The 23923-nt window shown below is 40.2% G+C and overlaps 1 protein-coding gene across 1 annotated transcript in view; it reads right to left on the reverse strand.

Annotated features, from left to right (window-relative positions):
* Window positions 1-23923, reverse strand: part of arhgef17 (Rho guanine nucleotide exchange factor (GEF) 17) — a 70245-nt gene that overhangs the window by 20589 nt on the left and 25733 nt on the right. The window lies entirely within an intron of this gene.

Below are 23923 nucleotides of genomic sequence, written 5' to 3' on the forward strand. Positions count from 1 at the left end.
CAAAAAAACCTTGATTCATTTCGAACAATTTGTTCTCCACATCCATTTTTGGAGAGCACTTCCTAATACGAACGAAACATGAGTCCCTGAGTGTAGCCTTTCCACATGAAAAACTGTGTTTTCAGGGTGATATTTAACATCCCCCCCAAATCTAGCAGCCTCACTTAGGGGTTCAGAAAGTTTAAAAAAAAAAACATAAGATATACTCAGTGAAAAAAAAAAATAAAATAAGCAAGCAGGCACATATTTTTGACAGTTTAATGTTGATATTTAAGCAGCAAACTCTCAACAATCTGCACTGTATAAGATTATAAGTGGAGCAAGAGGGAGAAATATAACTGAAATTTCAATTTAAATTAATCATTTATATGGTTTTCATTGCTGATGCACACTAAAGGGAAAACAATGATCTCTCCACCGCGCTATAAATTACTTTTTAAACACCAGTCTCACAAAACTGAAATATAAAATCGTTAAAATCTCCGCTATTGTTTCACTGTGAGCAAGACTTCACAAACCGCAGGGTTGTTTTCTAATCTATTAAAAACCTAACTTTCTTCTTTGTCAACGCTCTTGGGAAACAAAGGTAAAACAGGGCAGTTTTAAAGGGGAACTCCGGGACATTTGAAGCGCAATCCCATTGCTAGAGGTTGTCAAATACTGACAGTAGGACACAGACAGGTGCAAATCTGCGCTCCCTGTGCGGAGATAGCGCTGTTTGCGCACCCTGTCATGCGAGGCTAATACGTGGTGGCAAGGGGCAAGTGCTAACTCTTCCACGTAAAACAACAACTTGCACACAGCAGAAACGTCACACCACTTTATAAACCATCCGACAATAAAGTCACAAGCCTTACCATCAAAACCATATGCATGGTTCTCACATTACTGGCATGGGGACGTTACAAAACAACTTTATAAACAGCATGTCACTTACCGGTTGTTTGTAGGCTCGCGCATGTGAAAGCCCAAAAGAGTCGATGGACGATAATCACATATACAAAACAATTATCTTCTCTAGAAAAACTGCGTTCAAGTATTTAAAACATTACAACAATATTACTGGGCATGTATTGTTGTAATGTTTTAAATACTTGAACACAGTTTTTCTAGAGAAGATAATTGTTTTGTATATGGGATTATCGTCCATTGACTCTTTTGGGCTTTCACATGCGCGAGCATACAAAAAAACGGTAAGTGACATGCTGTTTATAAAGTTGTTTTGTAACGTCCCCATGCCAGTAATGTGAGAACCATGCATATGGTTTTGATGGTTTGGGTTTATAAAGTGGTGTGACGTTTCTGCTGGGTGCAAGTTGTTGTTTTACGTGGAAGGGTTAGCACTTGCCCCTTAGCCACCACGTATTAGCCTCGCATGACAGGCTGAGCGAACAGCGCAATCTCCACACAGGGAGCGCCGATTTGCACCAGTCTGTGTCCTACTGTCAGTATTTGACAACCTCTAGCAATGGGATTGGGATTGCGCTTCAAATGCCCCGGAGTTCCCCTTTAAGTTATAAGAAAAATTGTTTTAGATTAGCAGAACTCAGACAAGACGGCTGTAAATTTAGAGCTACCGAAACCCACACCCGGAACTCCATAAAACTAAAACATGACTCAGCTGTCCACCCAACAGTGACTCATGATGTGTGGATATAAGCTGCTCCAACACACTGAGAACATAAAGGAAACTAATTAATACTAAAACAGGAAAGTGCAAAAGGAATAAAGGGGGAAAATCTTCAGCAAATTAAAAACAGAATTCTGAATTACATCTAAATTTAACTATATCACACATGAAATTAACCTAAATCAACAAGATTTAATTGCCGGATTTAAATATAAGAGGACCGCTGATGCCTACATCACAGTTTCAATCAGCCTTTGGCCAAAAAATGTAGCGGCAAGGACTGAAAGGTTTGTGCTACATTGATATAATCCATCACTCATTCTCCTGTGATTAGGTCGATCTTATTACTTGTGAGTGAGTGTGAGAGTGTGAGAGTGTGTGTGTGTGTGTGTGTGTGTGTGAGAGAGACAGAGACATCGAGGTGGGATAACAACAAGAGGAGTCTGAGGATCTCAGAATATGTCAGACACATTATTTCCGGGGTCTCAGAGGAGATTCTCAAAATATTCTGGTCCCCAACATGACTCATAAATATCAGATGGAGCCACAGGCCAAACCCTGTGGTGCAGATATAACCACACTGTCTCTTTGTCTCCCCTGCTGCCTTTCAAACAGACATACACATACACGGGCCACAAAAATACACAGAGATTACACAGGATTTTTTTTCTCTCTGTGCTTGCGCCGCTCTGCCAGCAGCACTTTGCCCTATAAATAATCTTAACAATAACTTCCCAGAAAGGCCGTGTTTAGTGTTTGGCATCTGAAGAGATCCCAGGGGTACTGTGGGGTACCACCGGAGGGTGAAAGGTGACGTGTGTGTGTGTGAGGAATGTGTATCGTTGTGTATGCATAAGGGAGAGCAATTGTGAGTGACAAAACCTACTCTCTGAAAACGGGAACCTTTCCCTTTTTATTTTGCAGAGGTTACACTAAAGGTAACTCATCTCCTTTGTCAAATAGTGTTTGCTTAGATCAATGCTCCTTTAAAAGAAATGAAGTATTGTGTCCAAGTCTACTCATGCCTGACAAACAAACACAATGAAGTGGAGGTAGTAACTACAGGACTAATCAAGCACAGCAATGATCCATTTATATTCCCCAATTACCCTCAAAGTGGGTAGTGTTCTCAAAATACTCTTTGTACAGACGCAGCTTTAGAGTTCCATGTTTGCTATGGGGACTCAGCCGATCTTTAGGTTCCAGAAAATAAAGTGCAATTTCAGGGAAAAGCAACAATCTGACATTTGGGAGGCAGCAAACACTTGTGTGATTTTGTTTGATGAAAAAAATAAAAGAAAGAAACAAACAAACAAACAAAAAAAAACTATGGTGGCCTCGAATAACACAAAAGGCCTGCTCTAGGGTCAGTGTTTTGGTTTGTTTGTTTTGGCCTACTTTTGAAATATGGTGGGGTGGAGGGTGAGGAGTAGGACCCACTTGTGTGCGAAATTAAATTGCCTGTTCTAAAAACACAATGATTCATATTTTTGTGGGTTTCCACACATTTAAAGACGTAGTGCCACACATTATGTTGCATTTCACCAGCAAACCACCCCCCCCCCCCCCCCCCCCCCCCCTAACTGTTACACATGGAAACTTCAAACGCAATTCTACATCTCTGACAACCAAAACGGCAACTTACAGAAATGCTCTGCCACACATTTATCAAAAGCTGGTTTCCCTTCAGCAGTTGCAGTTTAAGTGCTAGATTTGCTCAGTGTCAGGAATCTCCTGACAAGGAGCTGTGGACACGCACACACACGCATGCACACACTCTGCACTCCACACAACAACACAGCTGCTCTCTGAGTGAGTGTCACATACAAATTAAACCTCATTAGCAATGATCAAATCAACAGATGCAGATACACCCTTGTTTCTTATGGCTCCTGATCTGAAATCGGCTTCAGGGATTGGCTGCTGTCACTCTCGTGTTGGTACATAAATATGTGCAAATTGTTGTTGTTGAGACCAAATAACCTGACAACAATAAGAAAGGCGATACAGTTAATATGTGTTTGTGGGTAACAGTGAAGTAAATAAAAGAAGGGAACTTCCCCAAAGTCTGGAATGTTCCTCTGTTCGGTGCTGGTTGTCTTTATTAGATTACACACACACTCACACACCGAGACACACACATCAGAACATGGTGAAATAATGCTAGGAATGCCAGTTTCATTTTGCTAGCCGGGTTACCATAGTAACCCCAGCTGAGAGGCTGAACGGTCACAGGACAGGCTTGTCTCATAGAAAAGTCGACAGCACTGCAGAACTGAACTCAAGACACACTCAGACCAGTTTGCGTGGGCCTTTGTGCCCGCTGAGTCCGGTGTGATAAAGACCATAAAACACATGGCACTGCGATGACACCGGGTTCTGTTCAGCTCATAAAGCTGAACGTGGGTAAAGAAGAAACTGCCTACTGTTTGTTTGACCACAAAACAAAAAAAGAGGACATTTTGGAATGGTTACAACAAACAAACACTCTTAATTTCTTATTTAGGTAAAAAATTAAATAAAAATTCACACACAAACTCAATGATTTAGATTCTTTGACGACTTTGGTCTTATTCGGTCATCACAGAGATCGACAAACAAGACCACATCACTAACAAGCTGCCAAATAAGGCAGCAAATGGACTTGATTAGAATAATTACATCATCTGAATGTAAGAAAAGTAAGCACATTGCAAAACGTTGATAATAGCCCCTTACTTCTCTGGAACACTGTGTGTGTGAAAGCAACACACAAAACAAGTACAGTTAGTAGGCCTCTGTTTTTGGATAAGCACGTTTTCATTGACGCATTTCTTCACAATACTGACCTAAAGCTTTACAATGCAAGTCTATGCACCTGATAGGAACTTCTTGTTAGCTTGAAGCTAACTTTATAGCCTCACCTTGTCACTACCTGACGTGAGTCACTGCCTCGTGTGAGATGTGCATGCTCAAAGACCGGCGCCTGTGCCATAAACTAACCATCCTTTAACCCAGATGCTTCTGGTCACTAACGTACATTCCCGTCGTGCCTGGTCTCCAGAATCAACTGTAGCTCAATTATTCAAAACCCATTTTTCATGGCATTTTGTTTGGTGGAAACATGAGAAACTGGATATCATGCAGATTACGACGTGGAATTCAATTCACTTGCACCGAGGAAAAACTATCATACCTATCAGAAAGCCATAGTTTTATGTGGACTCAGATCTGTCAGGAGCTTTTACTTAGTATTTGAGCCTCTGCGAGATATGTAGAATTCTGTACCATATTTATGCTTGATAATGCAAAAATAGGCTTATCAAACTTTGATAAAAACGACACTCAGTCACATAATCCGAACACCCTTAAACACAAATACTGTTGATTCAAAATACTTTATTCTCATCTTAAGTAGTTGTTGCTGTTAAAGTTAGTTTTGGCATAGAAACCATTGTAAATGCTGTATTTTAATGCGACTGATACTGATTGTTTGATACAACAATGTCTAAAATCTCTGTAGTTTTACAGATCTATGGTATCTACAGTTCTTGCATTTACGTGTCTCATGTCTGCTTGTCCCACTACTGTTAGCGAGAACAGAGGCAGACACAATGCATGGTCTGAGGTGATGAAAATGACTGGACATTGCATCTGGTTTGCCATCTGATAATACTGTGATGTATAGCAGACGAACACGACAGTTAGAATTCAAACAACACTACAAAATGGCTGATGGTAAGGGTGTGGACAAGGCTCAAATAGACTGCAGAATTTCTTCAAATGTTCTGTTCAAAGTTGGCTTTATGCCTTTGGGCTTCCGCACTCGAGTATGTATTTATGTCCTTGAGACAGCGGTAGAAGTTGGCAGATTAATCAAAGATCCTTTATACCAATGCGGCCAGAAAAATCAACAGGAAATACAGCCGACTACGTCTTCACTTGAGTCAAGCATGTGGGCTCATTTTGGATTCTACAATGTTCCAGGGAATATAAAGAAGACTATTCTTTTTATAATATGTAAGCAAGGTTTGCAAAATGAATGTCAGGTACTTCACAAGCAGTCCTGGTTCACGTCAACTGCCATCAACATCCAGAGTCAAACGTCCAGCTGCTGACCAAGAGACATTACAACGCATTATCAAACTCTCTCCAGAATCTGAACATAGACAGAGAAAACAGAAATCCATTGCCTGTCAAGACCTATATATGTACGCCGAGTTGAGAACAAGGGTTTTGATTGATAATCCAGACAACTAAGCCGAATTATGAGAGTTTTTCTTATGGAGTTAGCCACACCTATGCTCGACAAAGACGAGAAAAGAAAAAAAATTTCAAGCCAAAGTTAATGCGGATACTGCAGCAGCTGGGGTAATTCTCACATCCACATTCTTTGTTCTAAAGATTTACTGTATATACACTACATGTCACTACTTAGTTTATATTTCACATACCGCATAAAATATAATCATATTTTTATAAAATGTCACATTATGGAAAACATATGGAGGAAAGGGCAGAAAGTGAAAATAAATGAATAAATAAAAAAGCGTTACGTATTAGGAAAGGTGGTTGTCAGTTTATGGGGATGTATATATGATGTTCCCAAATGGATGCATGCAGCTCTTTTTATACCTAAAAGAGCTCACTTACCATACAAATATGTGCAATAAATACATCTATCCACATTTGTGTTGTGGACATGTGTACAATGCAATGAAGGATGTTAAACTGTAAGATGGCTAGGTTTATTACTCACTGAGAAAAACCTGAATTATGTCATTGGAGGGGCAGTGGTACAAGTTGCATCAAGGCAAACCTGGCCACGGGGCTTTTGTTATTGAGCTGCAGGTCGTCTGGTAAAAAATAAATAAAGGAAAATTAAATAAAAAGATTACTCGATGAAACATGCATACGAGAAAAAAAAAAAAAAGAAGCAAAATGTGGCGTGCAGACATTGAATGCAGCATAGACACACCCACAACGTAACCAGACAGGCAAACTGGAACTGTGCGGACGGCCAGTGGAGAGGAACATAATTGACACGCTCCAAAAATCAGCTCAGATTTTTGCATGAGAACAAACCTGCTTCACTGTCAAATGGATTTAACTGTTACATCACAACAGCAGATAAGCAAAAAAGTGCAAAGGTATAGGTTCACAAATCATTTATGAATACAGTAGGGGGCATCTGTGTTGACATGGTAATTATCCGGGTGCTTGTGAAGCTAATTGTAGATAAAATGACGAATTCAGGTGGAAAAATAAAGACAAAGGACAGAACCTAAAAGCATTCAAGTAACTTTTTTTGTCCTTACTTTTTTCCTTTCTGCTTTTTCTAATTTCTGGTTTCATAGCTTCTCTATTCTTTTGCTCTCGGCCAATCTGATTTGAGCATGAGACGTTTGCTGACTCTTTATGAACTGTGCTTGTTGTATGAGGAGAACACTTTATCTTTAAGTGTTTTCCCTTTAACCACCCACCAAAATTTGTTTCTGAACAAATTTGAGGAGAGAAAAAAAAAACAGACACTGACGTTATCGCATCTTTAAAAGGCCTAAATCAAAGGTCTACTCTGACCTCTGTCAGACACGGCCTGGTAGAGAAGTCCAACCTTATATGTTTAAAAGATCCTGCTATTTCATGAGGTGAAGCTGGATGCATGGAGCACACTTTCGGGCTTTATTACAAAACACACTAACAAAAAGCCACCAGATCAGCATTCCTAAACTCAGGTCCCCAGGGGGCCGCTGCCTTGCATGTTTTAGATGCAACTCATCTAACCTGACTCATATTTATGGCTCATTAACAAGCTTTCGCAGAACTTGAGGACGAGCTGCTGAAGAGAGCCATTTCATTTGAATCAGCTGTGTTTGAGCTCGGAGTCATCTAAAACGTGCAAATAAAAATACTGAAAACACACATTTGAAAAAATATGTTGTCGACAAGACATGATTGAAGTGTCCAACCTATATACCTTAATTTACACATGAAAAGAGTGCTGGAGTCATATATAGCACCTCCCAAATCAAATATGCTTCATAAACCTAACGAGTCACCTACTTCTCATAAGGGAAATCAAATAACCTTGATCATTTTAACAATCCACATCTTAGGAATGATGTGGCTTTAAAGACAGAGTCTGTTCCTGTAATTTAATCGCCCCAAAACAGCCGAGCTTCGATCATTTTGGGAAGACAAGTCGGTACATCACAGTCTGCTCATTTGAGACAGAATTCCCATTCAAAAGTAAGTAACAACATGTTAAATGTTGGATTTTTCTTTTCTCTTTCCTGCATTCCATCTCCCTGCAGTCTTAATGCGAGTGTGTGGGGGTGGAGGAGTACACCTTGTACTCTTCAGCTCACACAAGTCCGTGTGAGCTTTCATGTCTTAATAACGACATGGACAACGAAGGTCCAGAAAATGAGTTTTCTTCACACCTGTAGCCAGATGCTCACACGTCTGAGTCGCAGCACAGACGGCTTTGTGCAGTGCACTTTGGTTTGGTTTGACTTTTCATTCCATTCTCTCTTGGTGGTGTCGTTATGTTTGCGTTTGGTTCTGCGCAGTCATACTGCACTGCCACGGCTACGGTTGTGCATTTCTGTTATCTGGATTAACGTTTACATTTTGTTTATATTAAAAAAAGTACTGTTCATGGAAGTTTGACCACTGAAGCGCCACTAAATCAGAAAAAACTGAATGCAATGTGAGGTGATCAGTTGCCTTCAAAGCATCCACATTTGTAACAAAAATAACTTCCTTTTCCTCAAATGATGGCTTTCAGAAATAATCTTATATGTACAAGTGTTATTTTGCCAACAAAGGACTGACGTGCCAAGTACCGAGCTAAATTTTGTGCCATCAAACATAAAATCACTGTCTTTTTCCTTCTGACCTCTTTTATCCCGCAATAAAATAGATGTGTGGATGCCATTATGGGACACAGCTGTGTCCTGCTGCTGCGTACAGCTTCTGACAAACAATCACATGTTTGATATATGCAAGCTTATGTTTCAGTCCTGTTTAATTTAGTCTTTCTGTCTATTTGTTCGGAAAAACACCAAAACACAAATTGAGTTTCTTGCTGATTCTGGGTGATCGAGATTTTCTATCTTGTTGCAGTGGTTGTTGAATTTGTCTGCTTGCTTACCAAGTAGCGTCCAAGATGGACTGTGCTTATATGGCGATTGTCTAGTCCAGTTGACCAGTCAAACGCTTTCACACTATAAGCCACATTCACACACACACACACACACACACACACATATACACCACATCGTAGTATATACGATGTTACAGGCTATGCAGCACTTCTTTCTCTATCCCAACATTCACATGCCGATGGCCGCATCAGAGGCAACGTGGGGTTGGGCAACACCCCACAAACCCAAAAAACCCTCTTATTTAGAAACTATGGGGTGTCAAACAGAAGCACTCATATTTGGAGGAAATAGACTGGAAACAATGATGACTTACAGAGATTATCATTTAAAAAGTTTGAATTCTAGACAAGACAATGAGAAAAATGATTAACAAGGTTCCTCGAATTGATTTTTCGATGAGGCAATGAGGGCGATCACTGCTTCATGCCGTCTTCAGTGCTCTTCTAGTTCTTTATTAATCTTTTCACTTCTTTCCTTCACGTTTATATGTCATTAGCCTCATTTATTTACCAAATCAAGTTCAAATTTGGTTAAAAGGTCCGTGGAAGTAACAAGCGATCGTTTTTTGCTGCACATCAGTCTGAAAATACCTTTTCCACAGTTTCCCTATTCTTACACATCCTTTACCTACGAGCATATTCTGTGATTAACGATCACTTTGTGTTTCTGCGCAGCTAAACATGAGGAAAAAAAAAACATCCTTGTTTTCTTTTTTCATAAAATAATATTACTAAATAGAAATGTACTTTTGAAAAAGGTGGCGTGGCCTGACTCTGTCCAAATTAACAACTGATACACACACCAGATATTACTACTCAACAATCTGTCTACTCAATCAAAAGGGGGGATTTTTTTTCTCTTTATGTTGGATTTCTTATTCATACTGCAACAATGTTTTTTTTTTTCCCTTTGGGGATTAATAAAGTATTATTGAACTGAGCAGAAAGGACATAACTGGAGGTATTATTGTCACCTCGGCGGAAGATCGCACCACAAACAGTCCCCAACAAAACACGTCAAACAAAGGCACTGCTGATGAAAAATAGTGTTTTCGATAACTTGGTTCCATCCGACTTTCATTGTTGGCTTATGCACACTTCTCGCTTAAAGGCACATTCACCAGAAAAATGATGAAAACTGATCATTCATCAGTTATTTCTTTTTGAACTTGGGGGCACTGCTGAATGCGTTTATCAACTTAAGCACACACACAGGCATCCTCAGGGGAATACTGGCTTTAGCTGTAGTTATTTAATCAAAACTATCAGAGGCCGAGAAGCAGCTCTTTTCTCATCTCTTTGCTCTGGTCGCACCTCTCCCACCTCTGTGCCCCTTCCTGACAACTGTATCCCATGGCAACAGCTTGGCGAAAGCAGAAACAGGCTGCCTCTTCGTCAAAGGGAGAACGCATCACCTATCGGCACTTCTGTTCATATCTCAATCTCTGTGAAGCACAATAACGTCACCTCTTTGGGGTGACAGCACCTGGACATTAAGGAGTCTAAATCCTTAAACCTTGAAGTTTATATTTTTGGCATGTTTTAAGCAAAATATGCATTTGTGGACTAATGTGTTCACTAATTGTCATTTACTGCTCTGACCTACTCTGTGCCGGTCAATAGTTTTCTCCTCTTTCACACACAGATACAAACTATTGATCCACCTTCCAGCCAGTCTGTTATTACCTCCTCCGTTCGGTTCAAACTCTTTAGTTTGAACCTCTCGAGACTTTGGTCCTTTTCTCATTGACACAGTGATCTAATAAAACTTTATCTGTATCAATACCTTTATCTGTATCAAAAAAATGTTTGCTGACCCTAAATGTTTTCACAACGTACTGCATTATATTCACACTCTATTACGCTCAATTAGAGCTAAAACAAACTGGTAATTGATTTTTAGCTTATTTTAGGAATTAGACTTTTAAAGCCATTTTCTGGAAATGTACAAAAGATTAAAAAACAAATGAAAAGGTATTGAAATAAGTGCTGGGAAATAAATACCAAATTTCCAAAGAAATTTGGAAAATGACAATGTCAGAGCGGGAGAAAAAAAAAAGAAGAAAAAAAAAAAGTAGTACTTATGTTCAATCTAAATTTGTATTCATTTTGCATGCAACGGGATGTGTCTCCAACAGTGAAAACTAAACGCATCTATTCCGAACCAAGCAGAAGAATAAAGATTTGGCTCTGGATTTACATTAAATCACTTCACACACAAATTAATGCATATCAATCTCTGCTGTGGATTAACTGGTGTTACGATTAGCAGAACTTCAGCTGTGATGTTATGTCTGCAGTTTGTGTCAGTTTCGATCCTGCTCCCATGCAGGCATAGATAAGTTGAGGCCGAGATACACGGCACTGATGCAAAAAAGAAAATGCAAAAAAAGGAAAGGAAAGAAAGAAAACTATCAAATACATGTAGAGACGACCTAAAGACTGAACAGTGAGTGTAGATCCATTAGGAAGTGCAGAAGGACAGACAGTGAGGCGACAGAGAGTAGGTTGAGTGTTTAGGTGTTGGAGCTAATCGTGTGATTCACTCAGCTCTAATTCTATTATGGACAGGCATGAGAGACAGACAGAGGGAACTGATGAATGAGACATTATCCAGTGGAGACAGACTGATGAGAAAAAATAAGTACAAGAGAAAAAAAGAGGGTCTTAAGAGAAGTAGATGAAAAAGAGTGAGAAGAAAAGCAAGAGAAGAAAAAGTGGAGTTAATGAGAGAAACAGGCAGGATGGAGTAAAATCTAAATTGAACTGGACAGGCAGGTGATAGTGTCCTAGATACCCAGCAAGGGTGCAAGACGCGAGTAGCACACACACACACACACATTTTAATGGGTGACAACAGAAAGAAAATGGTCTACCTCTCCATTTGGGCTTCCAACACAAAGTCCGTTCCCATTCAAATTGCCACCAGAGTTCCCATTACTGTTGTTGTTTCTGTACTGATCCACAGCATCTCTGTCCACTACTTCTTCTCCTCCACCACCACAGTCTCCTCCACCACCTCCTCCTTCATCTCCTGTGTTCTCTCCACTCTCATTCATTTCTTCCAGAGCGATGCTGAACTGGGCCAGGGTTCGAACCATCTGCAGCATACAGTATGGACCGGTCCGTGTGCTCAGATGCACACTCAGCTTGGCACGTAGGACACACACCCGCAAGGCAACCGGAGAGTTCGTTATCTGTTTGCTTACTCACATAAACTCAGTCTCGATGCCAGTGGAAGCAGGTACAAGGAAAAGCTGCCACCCAAGGGTTCGAAGGAATCACCACCTTTCTTCGTAATCACTACGAAAGACGCGCATCGTCCTCCTTTTCTTTTCTCTTGTGGAAACAAACACTAAGAAATAATGCAGTCCCTAAGAGAGCAATCTTTCTGCAAACTGTCTGCTCTTCCATAAATTGACTCTTGTGTCTTCAGAGTACATCAGAGAAGCGCGTCTGTTCTGTGGAAGACAGGCTCGGCTGCGCAGCGCACACGCAAGTGAAAGGCGAAGGAGCACGCTGCAGCATGTATGCTTGGGTGTCTGATCTGTTTCTACCGCATGGGTGATGTAAGCAAGATCTGAGCGCATGCCGAGGTGTGAGACCACGGGAGAGACAGAGAGCGCGCGTGTGTGTGTGTGTGTGGGTGTGTGCGAGTGTGTCATGGCCCTCCCTCTGGGTGAGTATAATAAGCGACAGCAGGCAGTGCAGACGCTCAGCTCCGCTTCACGCCAGCCAGACTCAACCAATCGCCCCTTAAATAAGTGATTGAAGAATCAGGGACGAGAAGTTTTAAATAAACATTTAAACACTAAACAGTTACCCTGTGGCCTATTTGCCATGATGTCATGTTCCTAATTTAAAACGCGGTACAATTGTTTGATGGCAGCACTCTCTAAGGTTCCCTTCCTTTTGTTTGTTTGGCTTATCGGCAGAGTCAATGAAACACTGGGTGGCAGCATTTTTTGCACTTTTTACATGCAATGTCTTAATATCTTAATGCCTAAATAATTTCCCCTCCTTTTGTTGATAATAGTTTCTTCTATTTGGATCAAACAAATCCTTTTTTTTCTTAACATCTTTCGATCGGGTATACAATTGTAAATATGAATGCAAGTATACATGAGTAAATCCATCAGTCTGGATTTTAAAAAGTCAATAACAATTCCTTGAAAGACAAATTCTTGCAAATAGCACTCAAATTTGCTCTAGATTTGTGGCATTAGCCTTTTTAACCGCCACCTTTTGCAGCAATCTGAACGAAACCTTTCTCCCAACATGTGATACCAATAAACGACAGCAAAGGAAGAGGGGACCAATGTTGAAAAATTATTTTTGAAATGAAGATATGAAGATGGTATTTGTTAGCTTCAAGCTGTTTAATACAGCTATGTGAAAATGACGATCAAAAATTATCATCTCAGCGACCATGATCTAACAATTATTTGACAGGCTTAGTTGCGTACGGCACGTGTTAAAGCACAACAATGTGTGGACTGCAGCTAAAAAGAAACACAGTATGTATTAAATGCATCGAATGTACATCTAATGCAATAAAATAAAACTAAGTTACCACAGTCGTTCACTGAAAAGAGTCCCCGTTGTCTTCCGTTTCAACCGACACTGAAACACAAGCAGGCCATGGGGTCTTTTTTCCAACCGAGATCAGACGGTGACAACACAAAAAGGTCCCAGAGGGACATTTAAAGGCCAAGCTTATGACAGGAAATCACCTCTAATCCTTGTTGCCATAGGAACAGTAAGATGATTTTGAAGGTCTGGTGACAGATAATCACTCAGGTGCTTTTGGAGTCATTTTAATTATCAGGTCTCTCCAACATCTATCAACTTCTCCTTTGACTTCAGTGTTTCCGTTTCTTCTCCAACAAACTTAATTCAGCATGACCGTACCGCCACTGTAATCACTTACACACGAATACACAAAAGTAACGCCTCGGAGCTGCGAATAAAGGAGATTTTTTTATTTAAATATGCATCTCTGTGGTTTTATCTCCAGTCGTCTACTCATCCCACACATTCACGCTCACACTTTTTATGACTCTGGAACACCTCCTCATCTCAAGGATTAAGTAAGATTTCAAGAAAAAGCCCCTGCTGTCAAGACGTTTAAGTGTAGCTTGACCACACAAGTGTTAAGGCGAGCATGTCATCATCAAATAAGGGCAATAGCTTTTAAGAACACCATTTCACATAAACCCTGTTTGTTTAGAGGGAAACCTCGTGGCCTATGCGAGCACAACCTGGCTCCTCACACAACAATTTAAGTTAAAGTTTGAAATAAAAACAAAGCCAAAGAAAAAGAAAAAAAAAAGGATACGTTTGATGGATAAGCATGAAATGAAGATAAGGATGTACGTAACGGCCTGTTGAAGCTGTCATTTCTTCACACACACAAATGTTTCAATTTCTTGTTGCAACTTACTGCTTCATATATTTTATATTCCCACATTCATTCTTTCATTAACTCCTCTTTAGTTATTGTTATTTTACAGATTTATCATTTTTCCTGGCACTCTGATCATTCCACAACTTGAGTGCGATTGGTGTATAAAGGAGCAAATGAAAAACACATGAAACTATAAACTGAAGCTGCTTTCTGGGCTTCTGATAACATTTCAAACCATTAACACCGTTTTAACAAAACTGCTGTCCAAGGTTAAAAAATGTTTCCGTGCTTGATTATACTCATCACGGCCACAAATGATCACAAAGAGAGATTAGAAATGTGAAATTCCTAAGTGATGTTCACCAGTCAATCAATGCGCTGCCCTCACCACCAATGAAGTCTTAAATCTGTGAAAATCTGAGCACTTTAGTTAAACAACAAAAGTTGTGTGAAAGGACAAAATTGTTCATTGATAGGTGAATTATTTTTTATCTTTGGATTATTACAGTATTTTTCTCATGAATATTTACTGCTGTTTGCCTTACTTGTGTGTTTTTACTAGTTCTTGGAAAGGATAAAGCTGACAGGGACAACCTGCATCTGCTTGGGTCCATTTGCTGTTTTAAAAAAAAGTCAACGTGGACCCAAGCAGATGCAGATTGTCCCTTTCAGTATCAGCATCCTTTGAGCTACATGACAGCAGCCACAATCATCACCTAAATCCGTTTACGTCAACATTCGTAGCATCTTGTTTCCATAGAAACCGCAAAGGGCTCACATCCTTAGTAATTCCTGTTTAGTTTTGGACTAATTCAGTTGCTAGGCAACGAAAAGGGTGGGGAAAGGGCCATAAATGTTTGTGTTTGTGTGTGTTTCCACACGTGCGAATATAAGCACACACACGGGAGAGAGTGAGCAGTGTGGGGCCGCAGTTTTCTCCCTGGATGTGTTACCAGCTCGTGGCAAGCTGACCCAGATTTCCCGGCAAGTATTCGCCGTCTCACAAACACACGTCTCCCCAAACAGGCTCCAACAAAAGGGAGAAACCAAAGATGACCGCGTCACTTTCAGGGGATGATCAGCATGTTCTGACTGTTTTCAGGAACAGACTGACAAAAAGTGAGGGCATTAAACACAAAAGCCACACTCGGTCTTGTTCTCTCATAGGTACAGATACATTTTAGCTGTTTTCAGTTGATAGATCCACCAGGAAAAGGTTCATGTGCGTCTTCCATGTCAGCAGTTGTCTTAAAACCAACTAAAATAACTCAGGTTTTGAAGGTTCGTGGGTGGTTTATGGATGCATTATCATAGACGGCATTCAAAAGCTTTTAAAGATAAAACAGAGCACCATGCCAGGTGCACATATGGTTCAACCAAGGAAATGTGTAGATGTGTGTGTGTGTGTGTGTGTGTGTGTGTGTGTGTGTGACTGAGTATATGGATAAATTTTTGCTCAGCCACCCTGCCTTGTTGTGTCAGTCAGAGTTACTGTGAGCTGCTAATGACAGCTCATGTGACATCTGTATTTCGGCCTCTGGGCCTGTGTCACACTATGTCAGCCTGAGGACCGTCGCTGATCAACATGTAGGGGGAATGATGGCACCTGTCAGCGTAACCAGTGGTCCACAGGTGTGTGTGTGTGTGTGTATATGAGACAGATGGAGAGAGTAACCTTAGAAGAGGTGAACGCATGACTGGCCAAACAGATCAAAACAGATGTCTCGTCACACACCTGTGTAGCGTACAGCTTGTACCATATGAGCCTGTGTTTTCGCAGCTCTGTAACAACAAAAAGTTTGACGATTCTGGGAAAAAAAAGATCTTTCTCACCACTACCTGCATCTATCCATATCCATCCCACTTTACTGATTTCTCTTCCCTTTCTCTTTATGAGACAGTCTCCAGGTGCATCTTCTCCCCTTATCTGTCCCCACAAAAACCCCTTTGATTTATCAGTGTCTAACCGCAGCCTTCCACACAACTGTTACTAACACTAGAAGAAAAGGTTGACTTGGGTTAGCTGCTGTATATGACAACAGCATATTAAGAATCCATTCATCATGTCTAATCCTGTGCATGTATGTTGCAAACAACTGCACAGACGGTACCCACAAGGGGGCAGCACTCACAGTAAAGAAACTAACATACTTTTTTTCCTTCTTTATTCCACTTGTTCCCCATTACACATAACAGTTCAAATCAATAAGGTGTCAACAAATAACTCTCAGTAATTAGATCAAATATAAAATTGTTTGCACTCTAGAATGAGTTCTGAAGGTTTCTGTGTGATGAATATGGAAAATACATTCACATTATGAAGTCGATTCTCTCTTATATCAGGCAGGTCAGCCATAAAAAAGTTAAACAGAAAGAGCAACACCTTGAATCAAAATTAGGCTGTGATTGTTGCTGAAACTGTAGAGGGCATGTGTGCATGAGAGAGAGAATTCACAGGTAACCAGATCTACTCGCTCTCCCAATACGCCCTTTTGGGGTGGTGTGTACTGGTGTGTGTGTGTGTGTGGGTGTGTGTGTGTGTGTGTGTGTGTGAGAGAGAGAGAAAGAGATGCATTGAAAAGAGCTTTTGTCTGAGAGGTGAGGCCGAAGCAAGGACACAACCAACCACAGAACTCATACATACACGCGCACATCACAGACTCTGCCTTGCTCGTCATACAAACACGTGAAAACACCTTAGATTATAATCTGATATCTCGTTTTGATGACATGACAAACAAAACTGATACCCAGAGAAAGAACATACAATCACTTGTTAGCTTCTTACTTCAAGCAGAGAATTTTATGAGAGTAATGTGTCCAGAGAGGAATAAGGATACAAACCTCCATCTCAGGATTTGTTCTTCTGTATCTCAATCACTACATATCGCAATGTGTTGCGTTTTCTGGAACAACTCGGTGTTGTCCCTTTAAAGTCAAATCTATGATAATCCTTGTTTAATTTTTGCACCAATATCTGATAGTCTAATGCACCTGTCCAGTCTCACTCCTGAATGTGTAATAGCATAGTGTGAAAACGCAGTAGCATCACGATAAAAACTCAAAAATTGTGAGGTGGGAAGATTTTACGATGGCTGTTGTTTTGTATGGGGCAGCAAGTGACAGTGAGGTTCGAAAAGTGAAAGAACAACAGAAGATGTTACGTCATATGGGGCTCGAACTGGGGTCTGTTTGTTGTATGACACTTCATGGATCAATGCCAGTCATCATTCCCTTCTGCCTCCCTTCAAGTATTTTTGTGGATATAAAAAGTGGAAAACATTTATTATGTTTCACATAATGCAAAATGTATGCTTATGTCGATTTTTAAAGACAAAGATAGGCATGTATCATTCTGATTCAGGACTCTTAAAATTATAGTAATTTGAGCACTGATTATAATTATTATCATTATGCTCCACATGCAAACGCAGTTTTGGGCACTCAAACTGAACTTTCTTAAAAACGCCTTTTAAAGTGAAATGTTTAAACTGGCATTTATGGCTCATGACATTCGATTGTGCGCTGCCATTTCCTTTGAGTAACACCAGAATATGCACCGATCTCTCCTTTGTTTACAATTAACTCCTTTTATATTATCAAGTTCCATATTTAGCTGAAATTCGAGATGAATTAGTTGTGATCTTCGGGGCCCTCGGGCAGCATTGTATTGAAAAACAGACAATTCTCGATTGGAATATCGTGGAAACTTTACCATGAAACAAAAAAACAATATCGAAAGGTGCAGATTCGAATTGCATATCATTAAAATCCATTACTGCTTCAAATTTACATACGTTCTTGCACATGTTACTCCTTGTTATTTTATCATATACCTTCCTTCTTTAGTGTAGAATGTGAACGAAACAGAGGACTATTAATGTTAGAAAATATTTTCATTTCTATAGGCCTTAAATGCTTGATGGTATAGATCACATCAATATACTTTATACGTTTTCAATCCAAAGAAGATAGGAATGGCTCCCATGAAACAGCATCACAAAAATCATGTACATACAAGTTTACAGTTGTTGTTCTGCTGAACTCAGGTGCTGAAAGACACCGATAAAGTTCCTGTGAAGAGGACAGCATTACAGTGACACACCAGGAGGAGCCTTTGATCCACTCTACGTCTTCGTCTTCAATTTCTTGTCCTACCACAGCCTGTAATCTGACATCCCATCCACTTCCTGTCCAGCTCTCTTTCCCACAATGCACCAGGCTCCAGAGATAGCCATCAAGCCACAGAAAAGTAGTCTTAACTCAAACACCAGTCCGGAAATACCTACTCTGTGTCTCTGTCCCTCCCACCCAGTTTGTCCTTTCTGATGCCCTCTGCCATCTTTTTTTCCCTTTTTCTTTTGCTTTCTACAGTTCCTTCTTGTCTCTCACAGGGCCTCCCACGGAGAAATTGTAAAACAAAATCTCCATCTCGTGTCTCTCTTGAGTTATATTTAGAGGCACGACTGATGTTTGAAGAGACTTGAAGAGACTATCAGCTGGATTCCACAGGAAACTGAGTCTCATAAAAGATGCACACTGTGTTGATGTTGGTTCTTCGGCAGAATTTACACATGCCTGTACACATTCACTCCCACGTGTAATGGTACCTATTGGTTGTATGAGATGAGAGGATGAGGAAAGGAGAAAACAGAAAGATGGACAAAAAGCAGTGATTGAAAACAGCGTTGCCAACAGCTGATTGTACATTCTACTACAGCTAATCTGAGTAGTATGACATGCACCACCACCCTCGTCATGCTTCACTTTCTTTCTCCCCTTTTCTTGTCCCTCTTCCTAACCCTTATCCTTCTTTTTCTCCATTTCCCCATCTTTATCCCTCTCTCCACAACATTCCTGACCCCTTACAGCCTAAAATCCCTGTGTATTTGACTTTGGGAGGGTAGGTTGCCACATAAAGCAATAAGAAACAATAAGAATAAGAATAAGAATAAGAATAAGAATAAGAAACAATAAGAAACAAAAATGAGAAACAAAAATGTCCTTTTTAAATATATGGACATTTAAACCTTGTGAAACGACAAAACAAGAGTTGCTGTGCGCTACAGGCATCAGGAATACAAGCATGAACTCAAAACGTTGAATGGTGAGAGAAAAAAAACATGAATACACATGCACAATAAATTGGGAGTGACATAACAATGCCTCAAAACAAAGGCTGATCTCATGAGAGTGCCACCGGGTGGAGAGGAAGCATCAAAAGGCTGAGGATTAGTTGATGTTTCTCGTTTTGTTTCATCTACAAAAGACTAGGCCCTGTTCACACAGAGACATGACACTGTTAGAAGAAGAAATACTTGTGAGCCTTTCTAAAGTGTTTTGGACTTTTGCCACCTCAGTCTTATGTTGCAAGTCAGCAGGATTCTCATGAGACCCAAGAGAGATTCCATCCTGTCAGACTTTAAGCTATCAATTTGTGGCCCAAACATCAAGGTTTTGACGAATTAGCATCTTATACAAGTAGCTAAGGACAGGTTTCAGATGGGACAGTTGTCAATAATGGAAGCATCTACTTGGTGGTTTGACTCGATTTATCTGATTGGTGGAAATTTTAATAGACAGAAGCAACGCCCAATCAACTGCTCTGCATTTTTTGAAATGTCCTTTTTTAAATGACTGTTGGAAGACTTCCAATTTGGTTTAACATAACAAACCATCTGGGTTGTCAGTTTAACTTTGGTAGAAAAGATTTATAATATCACAAAAATCTCTTAGGAACGCTGTTTGACTGCAATAAATGTATGATCCTAGTTTTAATACAGACTCTGTTCTCACTTGATCCACTTCCCGGAGGTTTCATTAAACCTTGGAGCTATTCAATGGGGCCAGCCTGCATTTTTCAATCAATCTAGGGAAAAACAGATGGTAAATTTCCATCTGGCAGTTTTTTAAATGAGCATCATAAATGGATCGAAATACTGTATTAAAAGTAACTCTTAAAAAAAAAAATCACTAAAATCTGGGAAGACTTGCAATAGGTGAAAGACGACTACAGACAAAAGCTAAGTGCAACAAATAACAACGGAAGCTGGTCCAGTAAAAAATTATGACTTAAACAATTAACCTGACTGACTGATGCAAAGAGGGCTGTAACCAGGAAATATTTCAGGACAAATATGTTGGATTGGAAACAACCACCTGCTTACACACCTGGAAGCTGAGCAGCACAGCAGCTACCCACTGAGCATCCTCTGTGTGTCAGTGAATGCAGAGCTGCACAGTTCACACAGATTTTCTGGGAGAGTCTCTAAACTCCATTCTTAAACTTGCTCCTTTTGAGCACCAGAGGAGGAAATTCTTAGCGGTGAATGGTTTGAATTCAGTGACAAAAAGAGTAAAGTAAGGCCTTTGGAGAGAAAAAAAAGATGTAAGTTGCCGCTTCTATTCACTTCAGTGGCTGTAGCTTTGCCACACAGCCCAGAGGCAGCATGGAGATGGGAAGCAGTCACCGCCCATGTCAGCTTACACAGAAGCGCAGATTTACACTCTGCAGTAGCCGCCGGAGTTCGACTGTGGGAGTCTTTTGTTACCTGCTACTGCCGTGTATGATCAGCAGCTGCGGTTGTCACATTTCCTCTTAAAGGGTCATACGGATTAGTGACAACTGACAGTCTAATGAGAAGGCTGCAGAGGAACTCTTTCGAAAGTTAGGAAGAGAAAATGGAAAAAAATCAAGAGAAATGCAGCAAGCTCAACCTCCGCTGCTGTCTGGCCAGTCTTCACATAACGCTGGTTGCCACAGTAACAGCTGAATGCAACGGAAAGCATGAATGGACAAGAAAAACCAAGCAGCACACAGAACCTCATGATTGGCACACAAACACTAACACTGCAACACAGCTGCATCACAAGTGACCTAGTAACAACATGTGGCGCCACCATGGAGGCCCAACTGGATAAGTGTCTGTGAAGCTCAGAAACACAGAGACGGGCCTGAAATAGATACCTGGGAAAAGTTGTTGTTGAGAATGTAGGTCACTTAATAAAGCAGCTTTAAAAAGGCCCCAAATAAGGTCAGCAGTAATCAAAACAAATTAATAAGGTTGAGTATCTACTAAAAACTGCATGACTTCATAAAGGAGATATTGATTGATTTGAATGTTCATACACATCTGTCTGTAGGATGACTGACAATTCATCTGTAGAACAATGCTGCCAAGCTGCTTTTTTGAAACTGGAAATCTGATACTATATATTCTATAAATTCTAACATCATTTTTAGGTGATTGCAGTAATTTTGCATCATCATCTGCAGTCACTTAGTAAACAGCTGGAGTAAAAAAAAAAAGAAACGCCATGCCACCATTTCCTTGGAGTTTATCAAAGTCTGAAGTTTGAGTGACACTTTTGTGATCTGTCAGCTCATTGTGCCCCCTTCCTCTGCTGTACCTTAATGATACATGAGTTGAGAAAAGACCACCAGTTTTTTTTTGTTCAAGGTGTTTCTTTTTCTAATATCAACTGAGAACTGCCAATAACTTTGCGATTTGGAGTGAGAAGTTGGCCAATATATGGTGGACAAAAACGCTACGTATATATATGTTATGGTTTGGTGGTGGAGATAAGAGGGCCCAAATGCAGACAACAAACCGGAGGCTCGTGGAAAATCAACTGGTGGTTTAATAAAAAAAAAAAAAAAAAAAACTGAAAGGCAAACAGAGAATAAATCCTAATTCAAACCAATAACTCAAAAGGAAATATTGGCCTACAGTTTCTGATAATCGTGACTTTGCATAACAATTAGGAGAGTTTATTATTTCTGAGTGGACCCCAGACAAGGGTTGATGACAATCAGTGTCGGAGCCAATTAAAACCCTCGACTACTGCAGAGACATTTGGTGTGTTAGAAGGAGGTTTTTTTTTCTCTTTTTTTATTAACTAGTATTATAAGAGCTAAAAAAAAAGAAAAAGGTATCCTAGATGAGTCCAAATTGGCCAGATATTTATGTGCCACATGAAAGGCTGCTCCTTAGGTTTTGTTTGTCTTGGTCCGAGTTGCTTTCAGCCATTCCCTATGGTTGTATATAACCCTTTTAAGTCTTGTTTCACTTTGCTGATAGATTATGGTAAAAAAAAAAAAAAAGGTCATGGTTGAGCAAAAATAATACCACTGTACCCTGGACATTAAAGAACCTAGGAGTCACTGGAACCTAGAACTAATAACTCATACAAGACCTCCTTCGTGCTTGGTGTCCATGTGAACGGAGGAGGAGGACCCGACTGAAGACCCCCCCCCCCCCCCCCCATAAGTTATTCTCCCAGTGGGACAGAACTAAAAAAGGGATTTTTTTTTCTTTATCTCAGCTACTGACACACACACAAAAATACAAATGTACTCCAATACCGGATACTCCCAGGAAAGTAGAGCCGTTTATAACTGCTCAAATGAAACAGTCACATTCCACAACACGACATAACACACACACACACACACACACACACACACACACACAGAGTATACAGAATCCACAGGGGGTGCTCCTAGTCATCTCTACTATACACATTAACCAATGCCTTGTCAAAATATTCACTAAATGTGTGACGCTTTGCTTTCTTACTTCTCATGAACACACCGTGGGTCCAAGAGACTCTTGGCTTGATTTCAGGAAACTTATTATGACAACATACAAGAAGAAGAGAGCAGCAAACACTTTTCTGAGTTTGGGCTACAGATCCAGGATATGCTAACATAACCAACATAACAGAGCCAATAAAGCAACCAAAAGCAGACCTTTTGGAAGAAGCTTAAAAGGAAACAAAAGATTATGCAAATTCAACAATTCAAGTATTGTGGGTTTTCCCATAAAAATCTTGCATTGTCAGAAATTGATATCAGCTGCTAAAGCACACAAAGTATTTTACAATTTGTGTGTCAAGCCAAACTACGAAAAACACATTGTGAAACACACATTAGGTCGTCTGCAGGCCTCAATCTCTGAAAAGAAAATCAAACAAAAATCAATTAAAAAGTATCCTATATGTTTGCACAATGCGAACACAAGACAATATCCACATTTTTGTTCGTGGAAGTACTCCATGATTACTTATGCTCTAATAACCTTACACTTGTGTGAACCCTGTGTTTGAACTGGGCTAGTATCAATGAGGGACATTTAGTTAATGTGTACTCTTGAGTGAAGCCGAGGAGGAAAGAAAACGTTTAAATGGTACTGAGAGTGCTTTCTAAAAAAATGGGTGTGTAGAGTCTACTGAAAGAGAGAGAAAGACACAGTTTCAGACTTGGGACGAGGGCAAAGTATGATATTGCAAAGACTGGGAGTGGGCAGAAAACACAACCGAATGAATGGGTGAAAATGAGAGCGTGAATATAGAGAAAAGCAGAGCGGCCGATGAACTTTGGGATAGCAGGAGAAAAACGGGAAAGAAAAGGGAGAGAAGAAAAGCGGGACCCCTGGTTTCAACCTTGTCCAATTCCCTCTTGCTCTCTCCTTATATAGCAGTGTTACGTGCGTGTGTGTGTGTGTGTGTGTTCGTGTATGTGTGTGAGATACGGGCTCACTCCCAGTGTTGCTCTCTGAGGGAGCGATTAGATCAGCAAACGCATGCTGACTAAATTCAAACTAAAGCCTCTTTTCCAAACCATCTGTACTCTGCCGCTCAGTTTTACCAACTTCTCGGCCCATCACACTCTTCCAAGCACACTACATTAAAAAAAAGTACTTTAAAAAATAAAAACATCAAATGCAAATGTAACTAT

This window comes from Odontesthes bonariensis, chromosome 9, assembly GCF_027942865.1.
Source record: "Odontesthes bonariensis isolate fOdoBon6 chromosome 9, fOdoBon6.hap1, whole genome shotgun sequence".
NCBI lineage: Eukaryota > Metazoa > Chordata > Actinopteri > Atheriniformes > Atherinopsidae > Odontesthes > Odontesthes bonariensis.